The sequence below is a fragment of the Amia ocellicauda genome, unplaced genomic scaffold (genome assembly GCF_036373705.1).
Source record: "Amia ocellicauda isolate fAmiCal2 unplaced genomic scaffold, fAmiCal2.hap1 HAP1_SCAFFOLD_32, whole genome shotgun sequence".
In the NCBI taxonomy this organism is placed as follows: domain Eukaryota; kingdom Metazoa; phylum Chordata; class Actinopteri; order Amiiformes; family Amiidae; genus Amia; species Amia ocellicauda.
In genome coordinates, this window is record NW_027102887.1 from 484,546 (window position 1) to 506,728 (window position 22,183).

Here is a 22,183-nt window from a genome sequence, read left to right on the forward strand (position 1 = left end):
AGCTGGAAACCGCAGAGCCAAGAAGGCAAGTCCAGGAATACAGTCTTGTAGAAGCCAAGTCAATGTCTCTGGCCAGTAATAGTCCCTTAGATCCTCTTGTCGCTGTCGAGTCACTGCGTCCAGCGGCTAATGTTTCTCCAGGCAGCTCCCGATCTGCAGGGACCCGCTCCGACCCTGCGAGGAGTTAGTGCCTACCGGCTGGCACCCTCACAGCCGATATCCTCTCCTCTGTAACCCGTCCCGCAGTCACTGTCCCTGCTGGTGCTCCGCCGTGCCCCTTTGTTCTGGCAGGGCAGCCTTTATCTCCAGCTGAGTGTCCACAGGTGTAGTGGCCATGAGGGAAGGCGGCCGCTGCTCAGTGATACAGGTGCGCCGCATCGGGGATCAAAGCTTCTGCCTGTTCAATAATAGTGAATATCAATTAATGTCAATCAATCAGTGAATACAATCAATGAAAACAAACAATTTGAGAACACGACTCAATCAGTGAATAATTAAAATTAAATCAAATAAACAATAATAACAGTATAAGTGCAATAAAGAATCACATGGAGCCTTGGTACAGTCTGTGATTAATGCAACACTGTGGAGTAGTGCTTAGGGCTCTGGACTCATATTGTGGGTTTTGGGTTCAAATCCCAGGTGGGGCAGTGCTGTTGTACCCTTGAGCAAGGTACTTCACTTAGATTGCTCCAGTAAAATACCCAGTTGTATAGACCAACTCTGCCTCCTCCAGAACCGCTCCTTCTCATCCCTGGCACCTAAATGGTGGAACGACCTGCCCACCGAAGTCAAAACAGCAGAGTCCTTGACCTCATTCCGGCACTTACTCAAGACGCATCTCTTCCGACAGCACTTGTAATATTAGTCCTCTATCCCTGCTAGATAGCACTTCACAGTTGTATTATGCTTCTCGCGTTCTTGATTATTTTCCTCCTTGCTCCCTTTCCCGTAGCCCTTGACTGTGACCCTACATCTTGACAGCACTTAGCTTTCACTGTCAAGGATGTAGGATGTCACTTACTGTACTTGTGTAAATTGTAAATTGAAAATTGTAAAATGTATTATTTTGAATTGCTGTTTTAGCTAAATTTAATTTGTAATGATTGATTGCCTTGTAGGAGGAGTAGAATTAGACACACGGAAAGGAACATAGAAACTCGCTGCCTAAATCCCACTGCTATTCATAAATTCACTACCCTGTTGCCAAATGCTAGCTTTATCAAAAGAAGGATCTGCAGATGAATTATTAAATAATTTCAACAATACACTAAGCACTGCTTTAGTAGCCCCATTAAGGACACGACAAATAAAAACCAACAAAACACTCACCGTGGTTTGACGAACACACTCGCTCACTTAAAACAGAATGCCGTAGATGTGAGCGTAAATGGAGAGAATCAAAACTAGAGGTCTTCACATGGCATGGAATGACAGTATAATAAGATACAAGCAGGCCCTGTCCTCTGCTAGGTCTGCCTACTACTCCAATTTAATAGAGACGCATAAGAATAACCCGCGTTTTCTTTCTAATACAATAGCGACACTTACTAACCAGAAGGTAAAGCCTTCAGAGGTCATCCCCCCCAATTTCACCTGTAGTGACTTCATGGATCATTTCAATAGCAAAGTTAACAGCATTAGAAAACAGATAGAACAGGAAACATACACAGATACTATAGCTGACACATGCAGTCCTTCACAGCCCCTGCCTACCTTGGACTCATTTAACGTAGTAAATCACCAGGAATTGGTCTCCTTAATTACTAAAATGAAAACAACAACCTGCGCACTAGACCCTATACGCACTAAACTGCTAAAACAATCTCTGCCATGAATTATTCACAGAATACACAATATTATCAATGTCTCTTTATTCTCAGGATCTGTTCCTGAATCATTTAAAATAGCTGTAATTAAACCACTTCTTAAGAAACCCAGTGTCGACCCTAACCAACTTAAACACTATCGACCTATCTCAAACCTTCCCTTCCTTTCTAAGGTTCTAGAGAAAGTAGTTGAAAACCAACTGCAAGCTTTTTTAACCGATAATCATCTTTATGAAGAATTTCAATCAGGCTTCCGTTCCGGCCTTAGTACAGAAACGGCCCTGTTAAAAGTATTGAATGACGTGTTTCAGTCCTCCAATGTAGGGCACACCAGTGTTATTATTTTATTAGACTTAAGTGCTGCTTTTGACACAATCGACCACAAAATCTTGATACACCGCTTAGAAAACAGTATTGGCCTATCTCGCAATGTGCTTTCATGGTTTAAATCATATCTGTCAAACAGACTCCAATATGCACAGATTAACGAGAACCACTCAAATTTAACTGAGGTTAAGTACGGAGTCCCACAGGGCTCAGTCCTCGGACCTATACTTTTTTCATTGTACATGCTCCCTTTAGGTGATATCATTCGACGACATAATATTAACTTTCACAGTTACGCAGACGACACACAATTATATCTGTCAGTAAATCCTAACAACACCATAGACCTAGAAAAACGAATCTGCTGTCTGTCTGAGATTAAAACATGGATGAGAAAAAAAATTCTTATGCTTAATTCTGACAAAACAGAAGTCATAATTTTAGGAGACAAAAATCGAACTGTTCATCATTCACTAACAAAACTGAGTAATGATATCTTTAATTTCTCCCCTAAGGGGATGGCATGAAACCTGGGTGTCATCTGTGATCATAATCTATCTTTTGAATCACACATTCAGAATGTGTCGAGATCTTCCTTCCTCCAGCTTAGAAACATTGCTAGACTAAGACAATTCCTCTCGTTACAGGACACTGAGAAATTGATACACGCATTTGTTACATCTAGATTGGACTACTGTAATGCCATTCTGTCAGGCAGCACAAACAGAGCTATTTGTGCACTTCAGTCCAAAATGCTGCTGCAAGAATCCTAACAAAAACATAAAAACATGAACACATCACTCCAGTATTGGCTTCTCTTCACTGGCTGCCCGTGCACTACAGGATAGACTTTAAAGTGCTCTTATTACCATTTAAAGCACTAAAGGGACTGGCACCTCCCTACCCGTCTGATGAGGCACAACCCATCCCAGAAGCACCTCACAATGGAGGGTCAACGGGGCATCCACACCCAAGGTTTGATGAGCCATCGCAACCCAAAGCCTATTGATGGTCCAAACCCTCCACCCCCGATGGCCAGCGAGAGGCCTCCTCCACAGGGAAGACCACAGCCAGCAGCACCGATAAAGAACTTTCTGATCTCCTTGCTGCTGTAATAAGTATACTGCCTGGAGGGGAGGCAACCATTAGGCCTAGGCCCTAGGCCGTGGACCCCCAGAGATTCATTTTCTCCTACATGCCATCCTTAGGAGTTTTCTTGTTTTTCTCTCCTCCGTTCCTAAATGCTTTATTTACTTAAATGTTCACTCACTTTATTCTAGATCATGTAAAATGTTTACAGGTCTATATTTGATTTTATTGTATTTATGTTTTTTATTTTGCTGTACGTTTGTTGTATGTTTACCAGTCTGTAAAGCACTCTGTGGCTACCCTGCGAAGGGCGCTATACAAATAAAAATGGATTGATTGATTGATTGTACTTCACTGTATTTTTGCAGTTATGTTGTAAGTCGCCCTGGATAAGGGCGTCTGCCAAGAAATAAAAATATTAATAATAATAATAATAATAATAATAATAATAATAATAATAATAATAATAAATGGGTACAAATGTAAGTCGCCCTGGATAAGAGCGTCTGCTAAATGACAAATAATGTAATGTAAACTCTGCCACCTACTGTTTGACATGTTAAATAGATAAATTCTGTGATCAAATTGCATTTCAACGATACAAACCAAGACCAGTTAGGGGAATTAAGAATTAAATATTTGAGACCCAAAGAAAGTAGAGATTAACTTTAAAGCATTCCTTTTATACAAGTTAAAATGGTATTTCCACAACACAGTCCTAAATTCCTGTCATTTCTTTGGGGATTGTGTGCTGGAAATATATCACATTGACCATTTATAATGTGCTCTTTTTAGGGGTTTTAACAACTGGTACAGAAAACATTGTCAATAATGTATAATATCCTTACAAAAATGAATTATCTATAGCTGTACTTTAAGATTTACTTGCTTATTTATTTGGTGATCCTATTTTTTAACCCAGAAACATTGTGGAAATATCTCAGGTTCATGTTTAACTTACAGTTTCTCTGCTGTTCCTATGGATGTTTTACACCATCCCCCTTAAAGTATTATTTATTTATTAATATGCTGTAAATGCATTGTTTGCTAGGGCTGTTAAGAGGGACATGAAGTCTTTGAAAATTGATATGTTTCACTGACTATTCAAAATGTATCAACACTATTTTCCTGGAAATTACACACAATTAAAGGTGAAAAATGCACGTTACTGAGACTAATGTGTTAATATATTTCTATATTGGATAATAATAATCATAGTAATGCAGTAAACTAGGTATTTTGAATAGATGAGTAATGCATTACATGCATTTGCTGGCAGTTTGTAATAGCAGGACTTTCTTTATGTTTGTACACTTATGTCCTCATTACTGGCATATTCCACTGAGGAGCTGTTTCCAATTGTCAACGGTGACTGTTGGGGTAAAATTGCCTCCTATGTATTGTATATACCCACTGTATAACTGTTAGAAAATATAGGAAACTTTCCAGTAAGTTACTAGTTAGGAACTGTGAGTTATTCATAACTTTACTTATTATCTATGTCTTATGCACACTGCTGAAATAGCTTGCAGAACTGCTTGTAATCCAAGCAGCTGTGGCAGACACAAAACATGTTGTTCGTACAGTATGTGCTACATTTTCCCCTTCCCGAAACACAAATATATTATGGGTTACACACATCCTCGGACAATAACATTCCCACGAGGCATGACATGTGTACCTGCTTGTGGGAACACTGCAAAATCAGTACTATTATGGTGTGTAACTACATATCGGGACTGCCTCGTAACTATCACTGAAGATGTTTGTTAGACTGTATAAAGGCTGTGTGAAACTTTAAATAAACTGAAGATAAACGAACGGACTACTTCTGTGTCTGTGCATTTTTCTTCCCGAGCGCTCGTCTCCTGCTGAAAAGTCTCCCCTGTAGCTGAAACGCTGACTGGCCTGACTGCCCGATTCACTGGGATCCGAAGGGCTGCTTCAACTGAAGCGTTGTACCTTAACAGTGACCTTGACAGATTTCCCTTCAAATAACCGAGATGTTAGATAGAGTCAGAGGGACATTAGTTATAGAATCAATAGCAAACTGTGATCACAATATGGTCATCTTTGAGGCATTCTTTCTAGAAACAAGGCCCAAGTCTAAAGCAATGGTCTACAATTTTAGAAAAGCAAACCTTGAAGGTATGAGGCGACACTTGGAAGAGGTAGACTGGAGCACACTGGATCAGATTCAGTTGAAAATGGATGGGTATATTTAAGAATATACTACTTGAGGCTCAGGAGAAATTTATACCAAAACTTAGCAAATTGAGGACCAAAAAACATTGGCCAAAATGGTTTAATGGAAGTATGCAAAAAAATTTGAAGAGAGAGAAAATGTGGTATAGTGCATACAAAAGGGATAGAGACTAAACAAAATACAAAGAATATGGTGAACTGCAAATAGATCTTAAGAAAGGGATCAGGAAAGCAAAGAGGGAAATAGAAAGAAACATAGCTCTATAACGAATGCAAAGAGCTTTTTTCAATACTACAACAGCAAGAGGTCAATAAAGGATGAAGTGAAACAGATAGAGGGCAAAAATTGAAGTATTTTGGAAAATGAACAAGATATGGGGTGGGGGTGTGTGGGGTTTCGGCCCAGGGTTGTGTCCTTGAGGACCTTTGCGAAGATCCTCACACCCGTCTTGTTGAGGTGGACGTGGTCATACAGGTGATGTGGCTGGATGTCTCAGTGGTGTGCCAGGTGTACGTTGGGGAGGAGGGCACATCTTCGGGACACTTCTGCGTTGATGGCCTGGATGATGTGCAGGGGCACGTCTGTGCGGGGCAGCAGTGTGGAGATGGTGATTTTGGCAGTTGGGAATTCCTCTGTGGCTTTCGTTGCCACCTGTCTCAGGGCTGAGGCCACATCGCCCCTGCGGGCACTCAGGTCGTTAGTGCCGGTGTGGATGAGGATGTGTTTGACCTGGCACAGCCTCCTCTTGGAGAGCAGCTCCAGGGCTCTCTGTGCTGTCGGGCACCAAAGCTTTTTCACTTTTCACCCAGGGAAGAGGCGCCTCTCATCCAGGAACTTCCCATTGGAGTCGCTCAGAATGACCACCTCTGTGTTGACCTGCCACTCCGGGTTTGCGTCGGGAGTGGTGGGGGCAGCGGGTGTGTTTTGGGGGAGTGGCGTTTCAGGGGGTTGTGTATTAGTGGCAGGTCTGGTGATAGTGGGGGTGTCAGGAGTGGTGGGGAGTGTGGGTGGATCAGTGGGTGCATCAGTGTTGGAGGTGTCAGGGGTTGGAGGTGTTGTGGGTTCAGTGCAGTGCAGTCTCTGTGCTCCAGTGATGTGTAGCTCCTCTCTTAGCTCCTCCAGCTGGCTCTGCAGGCTCCTTAGCTGGCTGTGCTGGGGTGTCCTGGTCAGCTCCTCCCTCGCTCTGCGCAGCTCCGTCCTCAGGGTTTGTCTCTGCTCCTCCAGGTCTCTCACTGCTGCTCTCAGCTCATGGATCTCAGCCTTGTGCTGCATCTTTAGTCCCTGAACTCCGCAAACTCCAGCTCCAGCACTGATAGGCATTCCTTTAGTGTTTTAATGTTGCTGGAGAGTTTTGGGGAGACAGGGGGGCAGTCTGTGGGAGATGGGGCACTGTCTGGCTCCGTGTGGCTGGGGGCAGACTGCAGGGTGGCTGGCTCTGGCACGTTTCTCTACCTCAGTCTGCTGCTTTGAGGTGTGGAAGCCGAGAGATAATTGGTCCAGGCTACTCTCGCTGCCCTGCACCATGATGGTCCCGTTGTGGTATACATTAAAAGTGAGCATCACACTGTCTGTGTCTTTCTCTACCAGCACTGAGATCTGCCTGCCTCTGCTAATGCCCCTCTTGTTGTTATTGGGGTATGTCTGGCACAGGGTTTTGTGAAAGGCGCTGTAGAACAGTAGATTGTTCTTGACCCTGTTTTCTCCTTTACCGGTGTAGTCTAGGATGAGGGTCTCAGGAGATGCTCTCATCACAGCTTGTTTGTAGTCCTTCTTAGCCTGTGCAGAGCGAATGTCTTCAGGGTATCGGATTTCAAAAGGCAGCTCTGCAGTCAGACTGCTGTTCGATAGATTTCTATCAGTCTCAGTGGCAGTTGGGCTCTCTCCTACTGTCACTCTATTCAAATTGGAGCTCTGCATTTTCATTGGCTGAGTCAACTACTGAGAATGCTTATTTATTTTATTAATATATATTGTTTTGTTTAATAATTTGTCTCTATAGGTGAAAGGTCTTACCTCCAATTCTTGTCTTCAGCTTTTCTTTTCTCACTTTTCTTCCAGAACTGTCTCTCTGCTTTCTTCTTTTTGTGTTTTTCTTAAAATTATTATTTTTTGAATACTTTTTCTTCTGAATTTCTATTCCATGTCTTCTGTGTATGTTTATAGTGCTATATATTCATTTGTAAATGACAAATTAAATCTGCTTATGTATAAAAACAAATGTTTTTAGGAGCTCATATTCCTCTCTCTCTCTCTCTATTTCTCTCTCTCCCTCTCAATTCAATTAATTTGTATTGTCAAAGCAATTGGACATACATACATATACATATATATATATATATATATATACACACACATACATACATATATACATATACACGGAAAATGAATAATAGAATTATGAATCATGTAATCAAGTACAGAAAAAGAAAATGTAATAAAATGTGATCTTTAATCTTTATTCTTTAATATCTTTAATACATACAAATAAAGAAAATAGGTTTACTATTTCCAGATTCCTTTTTTGAAATACAACGACATGCATTACAAACGAGTATTTACATTATATTTACAGCCGGTGCTCGTGTGTCACTGTGTCCCTCAGGCTGTGGTAGGCGCTGACATATTGGGCAGCCAGGGTGACTGTGTGTCCCTCCCCCAGGAGGACTGAGTGTTTTTCTTTTTTCTCAGTTTTGTCACAGGTTGGGTGGGCATCCATTATGTTGTTACAGAATGTGTCCCTTATTTTGGGCTAAAGTTTTCCGTGGAGGGGAACGTGGATCAGTTTGTACCATTTTTGGGAGGATCTGCCTTGTTGGGGCGGAGCTGTGATCCAGGTGAACAGCAGATCGGGCATAGGTGGGCATGTGGGCAGAGGAGTAGGAAGGCCGGTCAAGCAAATAAGCTAGCTAAGGTACGCAGCAGCAGCAAGCAGCCCCCCCATCCAGACAGCCAGCCAGTCTGGCTGGCAGTGACTGAGTGGTTGACAGACGGCAAGCAACGGAATGTACGTGCTCTGTGATGTCATAGCAGTCAGCTGAGAGAGGCTCGTGATGTCATGGCTGAGCTGGCTGGCTGGCTGGCTGGCGGGCTGGCTGGCTCTGTGTGTGTGTGTGTTTGTGTGTGTGTCTGTTTTTCTGTTTGTCAGTCTGTCTGTCTGTCTCTCTCTCTCTCTCTCTCCCTCTCAATTCATTTGTATTGTCAAAGCAATTGGACATACATACATTCATACATATATATATATACATACATGCTAGAAAGTCATTACTATGTTATCTTAAAGGCTAACTAAGCAGAACATATATCATTATAGAACAGAGTTCATAGGTCTACACATGGTATTAGGGAACAGGCACATAGGTCATTCTGTTTGACATTGTCCTGACCTTCTAGCTTGACCTTATCTTTCTTAAGTATACAAGAAAGAAAAACAGTTGTGAGAAAAGAATTTCTAACTTTCCTTCCACACATACATACATACATACATACATACATACAAACCAGAGGCATGCAAAAAAATATAAAGAGGAAGAAAATGTTGTATAGCACATACAAAAGGGATGGTGATGAAACAAAATACATAGAATATGTTGAGCTGCAAAGAGATCTTAAGAAAGGGATCAGGAAAGCAAAGAGGGAAATAGAAAGAAACATAGCTCTTGGAGCTACAACCAATGCAATGAGCTTTTTTCAAAATTACAACAGCAAGCGGTCAATTAAGGAGGAGGTGAAACAGATAAAGGGCAAAAATGGAGGTATCTTGGAAAACGAACAAGATGTGGCAAATATTCTAAATGAGTATTTCACAGAGGTTTTTACAAAAGAAAAAACAGATGACATGCCACAGGTTGACAATCAGTCCAGTCAAACCCTAAGAGAGATGAGGATAAATAAGGAGGAGGTACTAAAGGGACTAGCAGAATTAAAATCAAACAAATCACCTGGGCCAGATGGGATATTTCCAACAGTACTTAAAGAAATGAGGGAAATTATGTATAGGCCGCTAACTCGATTATTCCAAATGACACTTAGAACAGGGGATGTTCCCACTGACTGGAAGACAGCAAATTTCATACCAATCCACAAGAAAGAGGAGAAAATAGAGGAGCATCTCAATGAAAAACATATTCTTGGAGATAGTCAACATGGGTTTAGACGAGGCAGATCATGTCTTACTAACTTAATAAATTTTTTTGAACATGCAACTGCAGCTGTAGATCACGTGAAAGCATATGATATGATATACTTAGATTTCCAAAAAGCTTTTGATAAGGTTCCACACCAAAGACTGATCCTCAAATTGGAAGCTGTAGGCATTCAGGGTCATGTAAGTAGATGGATTATGAACTGGTTGATGTATAGGAAACAGATTAGAGGAGTCACTTCTAACTGGAGTGAGGTTGTTAGTGGAGTTCCACAGGGATCAGTACTAGGGCCTTTGCTTTTTCTAATCTATATTAATGATCTGGACTCTGGGATACTTAGCAACCTTGTCAAATTTGCAGATGATACTAAAATAGGTGGCTTAGCAGATACAATCTTGGCAGCACATGCTATTCAGAGGAACTTAGATAAATTCAGTTGTGGGCTGACACCTGGCAAATGAAATTCAATGTGGACAAGTGCAAGGTAATACATGCAGTAAAACAAAAATGTCCACTATAATTACACTATGGGAGGTACAGATCTAGATGAAGTAATGCATGAGAAAGACCTAGGAATCTATGTGGATTCACTTTCTCCATCCAAACAATGTGGGGAAGCAATACAAAAGGCATACAGAATGCTAGGGTATATCGTCAAAAGTGTAGAATTTAAGTAATGTTAAGACTGTACAATGCGCTAGACCTCATCTGGAATACTGTGTACAGTTCTGGGCACCACACTTCAAGAAGGATATTGCTGCTTTAGAGACAGTTCAGAGGAGAGCAACCAGACTTATTCCAGGTCTGAAGGGAAAGTCCTACTCGGAGAGACTGAGGGAACTGAACCTTTTCACCCTGGAACAGAGGAGATTACGTGGGGACTTGATCCAAGTCTTCAAAATCATGAAAGGTTCCTCAAACCAGAGGAGCTTTTCCAGATCAGCAGGGACACACGCACCAGGGGACAACAAATGGAAATTGGGCTTCAAGGCATTCAAGATGGAAAGTGGTAGAAGCTGAAAGTTTGGGAACATTTAAAAATAGACTGGATAGGATCCATGGATCACTTAGATATTAATGGACACCAAACGAGCATGATGGGTCGAATGGCCTCCTCTCGTTTGTAAACTTTCTTATGTTCTTATGTTCTTATGTTCTTATGTTCTTATGAATGTTCCCTAAGCATGTTTCAAATGTTCCCTAATTTATGTTACAAATGTGCCTTAGCACCTCTCTCTCTCTCTCTCTCTCTCTCTCTCTCTGTAGATGCATCATAGGGAACATATGTAACAATCTCTCTTTTTGTTTACCAAAAATGAGAGTGAACGTATTTCAAGTGGGTGTTGCCTTGGTTGGAAACGTTTTAAGATTATTTACGAAGTGTAAAGTGGATTTGTCTCAGTTCTCCGTAGTTTTCAATGTATGTGCCATTCAGTAGCGTTCATGTTACAGATGTGCCCTATGCAGTGGTAGGGTCAATAAAATGTCAGTAAAACTTTATTTTAGCAATTATGGAGGGGAAGAACTGCAAATAGAGGGTCCCCACTAATTATCTAACTTACCAACAACGTTTCAAATTAGGTCTTGCGAAGCTGCCAAATAATGCTGTATAATCGTATGTGTCTTCATACACCGGCTGCTATAGTCTGATAGCTTTGATTATATATATATATTTTCTCGTGAACCACAAATGCTATTTGCTTGATTTTTACAGAGTATGTTATAAATACCATTCTTATGAAGCCTGACAAATTGTATGATTATGAATATTTTCAAATCATTTGTTTGTTTTTCCTAACATGTTACAAATGTTCCCTATGTGAAAGATGCATTATATCTTAATAACGTCTAAACAATTAAAGATATACAGATTATTATTTTCGGTAAAGTTATAACACATTGCTATTAACTATGTGTGTCAGTAAAAGTTTAAAAAATCCTAACAATTTTTTATTGATCCTGCAAAATAAGTGTTTAGGGAACATTTGTAACATAGTTAGGGTTAGCCACTGGGTAAGGGTTACATCTTCAGCAGTAAGTTTATTCATGTTAATTATTCTCATCAATGTTAAAGAACAATAAGTTCTATCATGTGTGTCGATAAAATGCTGATATTCCATAACGTTTGCTTGTGTATTCTGCAAAACACATATTTAGGGAACATTTGTAACATTAGGGTTACGATTTGCCATAGACGCGGAATGAGTTTGATTGTGATGTTAAATGGGGTTTAAAGACGCAGTCGCCTCGGTGCTGAATACTATTGCTGTGTTTCTCCACTTCTACTCCATGCTTGGGAACGCCCACATCCAGTGACGTCAAAACCGGTGGAAAAGCGGGCCGGTTCAAAAAAGATCAGCTGGATCCCAGGCCGAGCAGCAGCTCCGGCTCCAGCACCGGCACCATGTCGCTGGAAAAGCGCTAAGTGAGCTCACAGTGAGCTCAGTGTAATGTCTGCTCTGGTGAGCTCACAGTATGACCTAGTCGTGAGTTCACGTCTTCACTGGGTAGTCCTTGACAACTTAATTGACTCAATTCTTGGGCTTAATTGGTCAAAATGACCATTGCAAATCGATTCTGAAAAGCAGAAGTCAGGCCAGCAACACACAGACACAGCCCGGTAAGCTGTACAACCTTAATTAAACATACAGATGGGCTCCAAACAGCACAGAGGAATTTAACAAAGCAATCAGTTCTACAGAAATAACCAACATCATCAACTCTTTCCTCAGCTCACAGTATCAGCCTGACATCTCAGGACTAAATCTGGCCATAAATGATATCAATCAAATATTTCAAATTGCAGCCACAATGGCAAATCTTAAAAAGACAAAGAAAAAGATAAACCAGAATCACACACACACACAGACATGGTTTGATGATGAGTGTAAATCAATACGAACAAATTTAAGGCACCTATCCAATCAAAAACATCCAGTTCTGGGAAATGTGGAACAATTTAAATTCAACAAAACAACAAGAATTGGCAATACAAAATGGAACCATTTGGAAAAAATACTTTGAAAAGCTTTATAAAGATATCCAACAAAATGATCTGACACACAAACAAATTGAACCCAGGGAAAAACTGAAATTACTCGAACAATCAATTAAAAATAATCAAAACCCAACTGATGCTCCAATCACCCTACAGGAAATATCTAAAAAGCTCCAGGCACTTCCACCCAGAAAAGCCTGCATCCCGGACAGCATCAGCACTGAGATGCTCAAACACAGCAGCGCACAACTGCAGGAGGCTGAGCTTAAATTGTTCAACATGGTCCTCAGCACCCCTGACTTTAACCTGGCAGTGAAGGCACTCAAAGACAAAACAAGAAGAGCTTTCTACACAATCAGAAGAAGAACACACCAAACCACGCATGCAGGGCAGAATAAGGCCGCTACCCAACTCTCATTAATATAAAGAAAAGAGCACTGCAATTCTGGTGCACCTGAAGAAAAGTGAGTCAGACTCACTGCAGTACAAGGTCCTCCAAACCCAAGAGTTCAGCCCTGAAAAGAGTCCCCTGAGTCAGCTGGCCCTGAAGCTCACGGCACTGACCCCCGCTAATACTGCGAACAGAGACCAGCTTCAGGTCAGCACTGCTTACCTGCCCCCAATTAGAGTCAACCAAATCATAAAGATAATCAAAACCTCCTATCTGGAACATTGGAACAATGAAACCAAATTCCCAAAGTAAACTGGATTGCTATCGGGCCCTAAACAGAGAAAACACCCTGACAGAGTATCTCTTCACTGTCAGAGATACGAAGCAGAGACGCATCCTGACCAAGTACAGGCTCAGTGACCACAGCCTGGCCATAGAGACAGGCCGACACAGGCAGAGCTGGCTGCCCAGAGAGGAGCGGCGCTGTGGTCACTGCGAGACAGGAGAGGTCCAGACAGAGATGCACTTCCTCCTCCACTGCAATAAATATGCCAAAATAAGGGACACATTCTTTAATAAATTCATAAATATTGTAAAATCATTTTCTGAATTGATACATGAAAAACAAATAGCTATCCTCCTGGGGGAGGGACACACTGCCCCCCTGGCCGCCCAATATGTAGCCGCCTGCCACAGCCTGAGGGGCTCACTGTGAAAACATACAGGAGCACCAGCTGTAAACTTGTTAAGTATAAATAAAGTAAATGTACATGTCTATTAAGATTTTATTTATACATTATTTTTCTTACCTTTTATTATTTTTCAATTTATGTATATAATATTAACTGCTTTGGCAACACTACGAAACTGTTTGTCATGCTAATAAAGCACCCTTGAATTGAATTGAATTGAATTGAGAGAGAGAGAGAGATTGTGTGAACAGAGCACTGCTGTAATACAGCATGAAAAGAGCCGGTGCAGTGAAGCGATGATTACAATAATGATTATTAAAAGAGTTATATATGATATTAATGATTTAATTGAGGTTATAATGGACAAGTCAAAAGGTTAAAATGTTTGGCTCTATGTAGGTTTCGAGCCGCGCTGTTTGGGGGCCCAGTGCTGCTCCGACGCCGCCGCTCTGATGCTCTGGGCGTTTAACCCGCAGCGCCACCGGAGCAGCACCGTAAAACAACTAGAAGACAGATCTTATAAAGTGTTATTTAGTTGTACATATACTGCACAGCACAAGAAACATTGGGAAAACAAGACAGCTATATGAGTGACATGTAATGTTATATGTACCTTGGATATTTTAGACGTTTTATTAAAGCACTGTCCTGTGCTACTGAAATATCATCAACTATTACAATTTGAAAGCTCCCCAAATCCTTTCAGATGCCTCTCCTAATGAAATGTGTGGAATTCAGATCGGGAATATTTGCCCGTTTGTGATCCATTCGCTTGTTCTACGTGCACATGCCATACAAATGAAAAGAATAGAAACCTATTGTGAATCCAAGGTTGTCTATTAGTGAGTAAGATGTTCATTAGATTCACATTTGAGTTGTATTTCATGTCAGGATGTGAGCGCAGTTGTGAAGGATTCAGAAATCAGTTCTTGGAATCGTATCCTAAACTGAGTGAGGGGCTGGATTTGAACTCATGAAGATTTCAGGATCTTGGATGTTATTCCTTGCCCTGATGAGGGGTACTCATGAAATATTGAAGGGACCCAGAAATCCACATTGGCTCTGCCATGATCTATGTAAGGCCACTACAAAGAGATCTTAATATGGATAAGGTACGAGCTTATTGTTTTTCGTTTTCATGTGTTTCCTAGTGCCAGTACATGATTATTCACCAGTCTTCTGTGCTGGGTTTTGAGGGTTTCACATGAAGCTGTATTGTAACATTTTTTTTGCTGTGAATCATGTGACTGCTGCAGTGCATGTTTTAGGTTCCTGTACTGTCCTTATCAACTGGGCCCCTGATGACGTGCCTCTTGTGACGGAGAGAGAATCACAGTGATGGCTGTAGCAGCGGGTATACAGTACTACATGATCTATTTTTAAAGTCTTACTTGTAGCAAAATGTATAAATGTGTTTAGTTGGTTACAGGAAATATGCATTCTAATTTAGTCTTACCAAAATAAATGTAATGCTCTCATTAAATGATTTCAAAATGAAGAAAAGCTGATTGGCTGCGATTTGATTTAATATCGTTTAAACTGTGATTATATGGTGTAGAACCGTGTGGGAAATAAGTGGAGAAATCGTGGAGATAAAGCAAATAGAACTTTAATCGAGCCGCTCGGAAGCCCCACGTCAGGAATAATTCCTTCAGTGAGACTTAATGTTTACCAACATGAGTGCAGCTTTATAGGAAAATGACGTAACATCTTATGGCCGTTCATCCAATCAGAAGATACAGGTCCGGGTCCGTTTTATGATCTGTCCTCCCGTGAAGAGGTGATGGATCCAAAGCAGATGTCCGTCTTTGATGTGCACTAGGAAGATGCGATCCCACGGTCGTCATTTACCTAGTGTCAATCGCTCGTTAACAGAAACAATTCCTGCCTATCTGGAGAAACGATTAAGTCATAAACAAATTCTCAGCAGACATCTGTAGGCTATTTCGGCACTGTGTGATCTTTCATTTCTGACAGGAGTTTCTAACAAACCAACCTTGTTGACCCTTTACTTGTGCTGCTAAATCTAATCTGCTCAGTCTGTATACAAACTACTTCTAATGCTAGTATTAATATAAAACATTATATAGTTATCACAAAACACTTTCTTCAACTTCCTATACAGAGTCTTCATTCTCTGCTGTTTGGCAATAGAGCAAAGCAGAAAGAAGCCAAAAAGTTATGTTTGTCAGTTACAAGCAAATCCCCTTAGGGGTTAGGAAGATTTGACGCTGCGTTTTCAGCTCCTTCATCCCAACCCTTCCCCGTGGGGTGTATATGTGTGTACGGCGAGTGTAAGGGTGTCCCTGCTGTCTGGGAGAGCGATAAGTGTGTGTCCCTAAATGTGAATGTACAGAATGTCCTGAAGGTGTCTCATGGAGCAGAGTGACCTTTGTAATAGTATCTTTCCAATGCATCCTTTGGTTTTCCTTGAGTCATGAGGTTTATTGCCTTTGATACTAAATCCATTTGTCCTCAGTCACATGGAGCCTCCAGAACCAAGGGGATAGAATAAGATTTGTGTCAATGGGTGTGTGAGTTTTGCTCCTCCCGAGTGAGGGACGGTGTCGTTTAGTAGAAATTTAGAGAAAGTCTGCCAACGAGGGTGTTTTAATTGCAGCTGTAACCATAGTAGATACATTATGAGGTTTACAAAGTTGTTGAGATGCTCTTTGAACAGTGTATTTAAGACATAAAAAAGAAACATACAGACATAGCAGAATAGTAACTACCGATATCAATCCATGTAACACAATCATACCCAGATTACCAAAGGTATCAGCAAGCCATCCCCAGAGGGTTTTTCCTCCGGAGGACTGGTGTATCTTTGTAGTTGCTTTGATTATTCTGATCCATCTTCGGTCTAAAGTACCATTCTCCTGTGATGCCTAAGGCATAATCATATGCATACCGTACATTAGAGGCAACTCTAAGTTGTGAATAATCAGAAAATCCTGGAATTGGAATGGGGATCATTGGAACCCCTTTCTTAGTGTCGTGTGGAATGTGGGAACAAACCCAACATTTTGTTTTATTAAGGGCATTTGCATAGGTGCGTGTCATTTGGATACATTTGTTATCTGTCCATGATTCAACTAAGGACATACTCATAATTTTTGATTACTTCTCCTGCTGTTGTTATAAACCCTCTACGTTCCCAGGTTGCCATATAGTCGTGTACTACTCCAAAAGCATAGTGACTGTCAGTGAAAATGTTAACTTTAATGTCTTTCGCTATTTTTAATGACTCAGTCAGCGCCACGAGTTCTGCCACTTGGGCTGAACAGTGTCCTGGCAGGGATCCTGTTTTTACGACGGTGCTATCATCCAATACCACCGCCCACCCAGTGTGGGGAATTCCATCTTTTATTTTCCTGGATCCATCAACATATAGTTCCAAGTCAGGGTCTGTGAGGGGGTTTTCTAGGAAGCGACTGTGGTCCTCCTGGAGAACCAGCTCAGAGCATGTATGCTCTTCTCCCTCCCCTAACATCCCATCTGCTGGGTTTACTCGTGTGTCTTTTATTATTTGTATGGATTTATCTCTGGGGAGCAAAACAGCTTCCCATCTAGCTCGTCTACTATCGGAGACTGAACGCAATTTGCCGGTGTGTAATAATTCAACTAACGTGTGTCCTGTGTGCAGAATCAACTGTGTGTTCATTACAAACGAATCGCATGCCTGCACTGCCCAAGAGGCGCAGTCTACTGCTGCCATACAGCGATGCATGCCTGCTGCTACCGTAGGTTGCTTTGTGGAGTAATAGGCGACGGGACGTGTCGGAACTGCTGTATAATAGATCCCATCTTGGGAACAGTAGAGGTGAAATGGTTTAGTATGATCTGGTAACCCGAGGGCGGGGGCATTGCTGAGAGCCTGTTTTATTACACGATAGGCTATTTCCTGTTCATGTCCCCAGTCTATGGGGTCCAAGGGAGCCGGGCTCCCTTTGATTAACGCCTGTATCGGACCTGTGGCTTGTGTGAAATTAGGGATGAAAGTGCGGCAATCATTAAGGAGCCCCATAACTTTACGCACAGCCCTAACATTATGTGGTTTTGGCATATTTAGAATGGCTTCTTGCCTATTATGCGTCATAGATTTTTGTCCTTGTGAAATGTTGTGTCCGAGATATTGAACCTTAGTTAAGCCTATTTGTGCTTTCTTAGGGCTTGCTTTAAATCCTGCCTTTTGTAAGACACCGAGGACTCATCAGGAGACGCAATCAAAAGATCATCCACGTACTGGATGATTAAACTATTCCAGGGTGTCAGATCCATTCCTTCTAAGGTCTTGGCCATTGCCTGGTGAAAGAGTGTCGGACTGTTGTGAAATCCCTGTGGCACTCTAGTCCATGTGTACTGTTTGTCACATACAGTAAACGCAAATTTATCTTGGGAATCAGAGTGGAGTGGCAGGCTCCAAAATCCATTGCTAATATCCAGGACGGTAAAAATAGAGTGTTCAGGTTTCAAATCATTTAATATAGTGTTGGGATTGGCTACAATCGGGTGTAACCGGGGTGTAACTTTATTCAATTGTGTGTAATCAATTGTGAGTCACCATGAGCCGTCTGGTTTTGCCACTGGCCAGATTGGAGAATTAGTGGTTGAATGCGTTTCGCGTATTATTCCTTCATTTTGCAATGTTTGAATAATTGTCTGAACTGCTGTAAAAGCTTCTGGTTTAATAGGATACTGTTTATGTGCTTTGTGTACTGGACCTGGGATTACTATAGGTTCAATTTGTGCCAGACCACAATCTAGTTTATGTGTTGCCCAAACATCAGGAAATTCCTGACATACGTGTCCAAGTGGTGTGTCTGGCCATATATGAGGTGTTGACGGTGTGAGTGAGATACTAGCACAATTTGTTGCGTATCTTTGTGTATTCTTTTTATTCCCGTGTGTATTGGTCCATATTATGCAATTATTATTAGCATCCACTAGTGCGCCGGCTTCTCTAAGGATATCTATACCTAATATTGTCCCCTTTTATACAGGTAACGAGCTGAGATTAGGAGCACTCCCTTTAAGAGAGTGCTCCTAATCTCAGCTCATTACCTGTATAAAAGACACCTGTCCACAGAAGCAATCAATCAATCAGATTCCAAACTCTCCACCATGGCCAAAGAGCTGTCCAAGGATGTCAGGGACAAGATTGTAGACCTACACAAGGCTACACAATTCCCTCCATATCGGAAGTCCTGCAATGATCCATGTGCTGCTTGGAGGTGCACCAGAAACGGCCAGTCTTGATATTTATGATTGTCCAGATATTGATGTCCGTGAAACAATCAAATTAGTAAGTATTTCAATGGTTGAAACTTGTGTTTGCTCTGTATTCTAAGTTTCTGTGCCTTAGGGAACCTTTGTGACATACTAAAAGGACATACTGGTAAGATGTTGGGCACTTTTCAAACAACAAAAATGGCATTTGGTTAGTTATAAGGGACATTTATACCAGTCTGTGCAAATATCTATGCATATTCCAATGTTTGCTGCAGGACTTACAGATTGAGTGAGGGGGTCAATATGTTTGATTCAGAACTAACCACTGCTTCTTCAATTTTGTTTTAAACATAATTTAAAAGAAAAGTGGGCTATACATTGGTCTTGATAAAAGGAGCAGTGGTCCCTGAAGCAATTATTTTAGTTTTTTGGTCACAATTCCTAAAACCCATTTTCTGTAAAATATGTTATCAACTTGCATTAATATATTATCCAAAGTACAATCATACTAATCATGAAGATGTTCGTATTATTATATTCTAAGGGTTCTAGTCTATTGTGTATTGTGTTTATTATTAGGCCCTTCTCTTATGTTTTACAGTTGTTATTATTATTCCATACAATACAGGGATTAAATTAAGTATTTTAACCACAAACTTGAAGACAAAGTCTTTGAGGAAAGCAGGGCCCTGTTCGTTCCAAGGGTCAAGTTTCTTAAGACTCAAATAGCTATTTAAATGACTTTCGTATTCAGTCGACTTAGTCAATTGTCCAGCTGGATGGCTGGGCACAGGCGGGCAGCGCAGTCTGTAAAGTTCTTTATTTAATAAAGTCCTTTAAAAGAATTCTTCCTACGGCTCAATCTCCTTCTCCCAGTTTAACCCTTCTGTTGCTGGCAAAGACTTAGTTGGTTTCTGGTTCCGGTTCTGGCAACAGAGATACAAGTTCAGCTGTGGCAGCGAGTTACTGGTTTAGGTGAGAGAGAGATAGAGATGCCGTGCGTTATCCTTTATAGGCCTGTCAGATCAATAGGTGATTGGTTCTTTAGTTTGTGAGATTGGATTTCGGTTTCAGCCCCCAGTGTCCTATTGGAGGGGGGCTTGATTTATGACTGATGTCAATCCATGCCATCTTTTGGAAATGCCGGTTGGCACGGGTTCGTAGCTCTGTGTCGGGATTTCGGCTCTCGTCCATTTCAAAGAGTTTTTATTTCCTACAGGCCCCCTTCCCCAGACATCTCACAGCAGGGATTCCAAGCTATTTGGCCCATTCTCGGTGCCATCCTCCCAAGACTGTCACTTTGATGTAAACCAGTTCACATGCTGATGAGTTAAGGAAATCTGATAAATTTGGGGGGGAGAGGTCTTCTTTAGATCAGTGCTTCAGCTCAGAGCTAAAATGCTCTTATCAGAATACACCCAACATAACGCTACACTGGTTAATTCTGTTCTGGGAAAACCACAATCCTGCAGGTTTAATAAGTCTCTCTACACATCAGTCCCTGAGTACCTTCAACCAATGGTCATTTTGACCAATTAAGCCCAAGAATTGAGTCAATTAAGTTGTCAAGGACTACCCAGTGAAGACGTGAACTCACGACTAGGTCACACTGTGAGCTCACCAGAGCAGACATTACACTGAGCTCACTGTGAGCTGACTTAGCGCTTTTCCAGCGACATGGTGCCGGTGCTGGAGCCGGAGCTGCTGCTCGGCCTGGGATCCAGCTGATCTTTTTTGAACCGGCCCGCTTTTCCACCGGTTTTGACGTCACTGGATGTGGGCGTTCCCAAGCATGGAGTAGAAGTGGAGAAACACAGCAATAGTAATCAGCACCGAGGCGACTGCGTCTTTAAACCCCATTTAACATCACAATCAAACTCATTCCGCGTCTATGGCAAATCGTAACCCTAATGTTACAAATGTTCCCTAAATATGTGTTTTGCAGAATACACAAGCAAACGTTATGGAATATCAGCATTTTATCGACACACATGATAGAACTTATTGTTCTTTAACATTGATGAGAATAATTAACATGAATAAACTTACTGCTGAAGATGTAACCCTTACCCAGTGGCTAACCCTAACTATGTTACAGATGTTCCCTAAACACTTATTTTGCAGGATCAATAAAAAATTGTTAGGATTTTTTAAACTTTTACTGACACACATAGTTAATAGCAATGTGTTATAACTTTACCGAAAATAATAATCTGTATATCTTTAATTGTTTAGACGTTATTAAGATATAATGCATCTTTCACACAGGGAACATTTGTAACATGTTAGGAAAAACAAACAAATGATTTGAAAATATTCATAATTACAGCATACAATTTGTCAGGCTTCATAAGAATGGTATTTATAACATACTCTGTAAAAATCAAGCAAATAGCATTTGTGGTTCACGAGAAAATATATATATATAATCAAAGCTATCAGACTATAGCAGCCGGTGTATGAAGACACATACGATTATACAGCATTATTTGGCAGCTTCGCAAGACCTAATTTGAAACGTTGTTGGTAAGTTAGATAATTAGTGGGGACCCTCTATTTGCAGTTCTTCCCCTCCATAATTGCTAAAATAAAGTTTTACTGACATTTTATTGACCCTACCACTGCATAGGGCACATCTGTAACATGAACGCTACTGAATGGCACATACATTGAAAACTACGGAGAACTGAGACAAATCCACTTTACACTTCATAAATAATCTTAAAACGTTTCCAACCAAGGCAACACCCACTTGAAATACGTTCATTCTCATTTTTGGTAAACAAAAAGAGAGATTGTTACATATGTTCCCTATGATGCATCTACAGAGAGAGAGAGACAGACAGACACTAACACTCTCTCTCTCTCTCTCTCTCTCTCTCTCTCTCTCTCTCTCTCTCTCTCTCAGCTGGGAGTGTGTGGGAGGGGTCTGCAGTGAGCGGGAGTGCTGCTGAGAGCTCTGTCCTTTGGCTGCGTTTTTTTGTTGCTTTACTTTTTTCAGTTTGTTTATTTTGTCTTCTGTTTTCAGTGCTTTTCTTATTGTGGGGGAACAGGGGAGGGGAGGGGGGAGTACCGGTAGTTCTTCCCGGGTCGGGGGGTCGGACCCCCTGAATGCGTCTTTTGAAAAACTGACCCGACGCCATGGAGTCAAGATCGCTCCGGTGCAGTTCTGCCCCCTAGAGCAGTGTGTGTTAGCGGTTGGGGAGGTAGCAGGGTGTGAAAATATCAAGTCTGCTGCCATTGTTATCTTCTTAAAAACCACTGATCTGCTCAATCA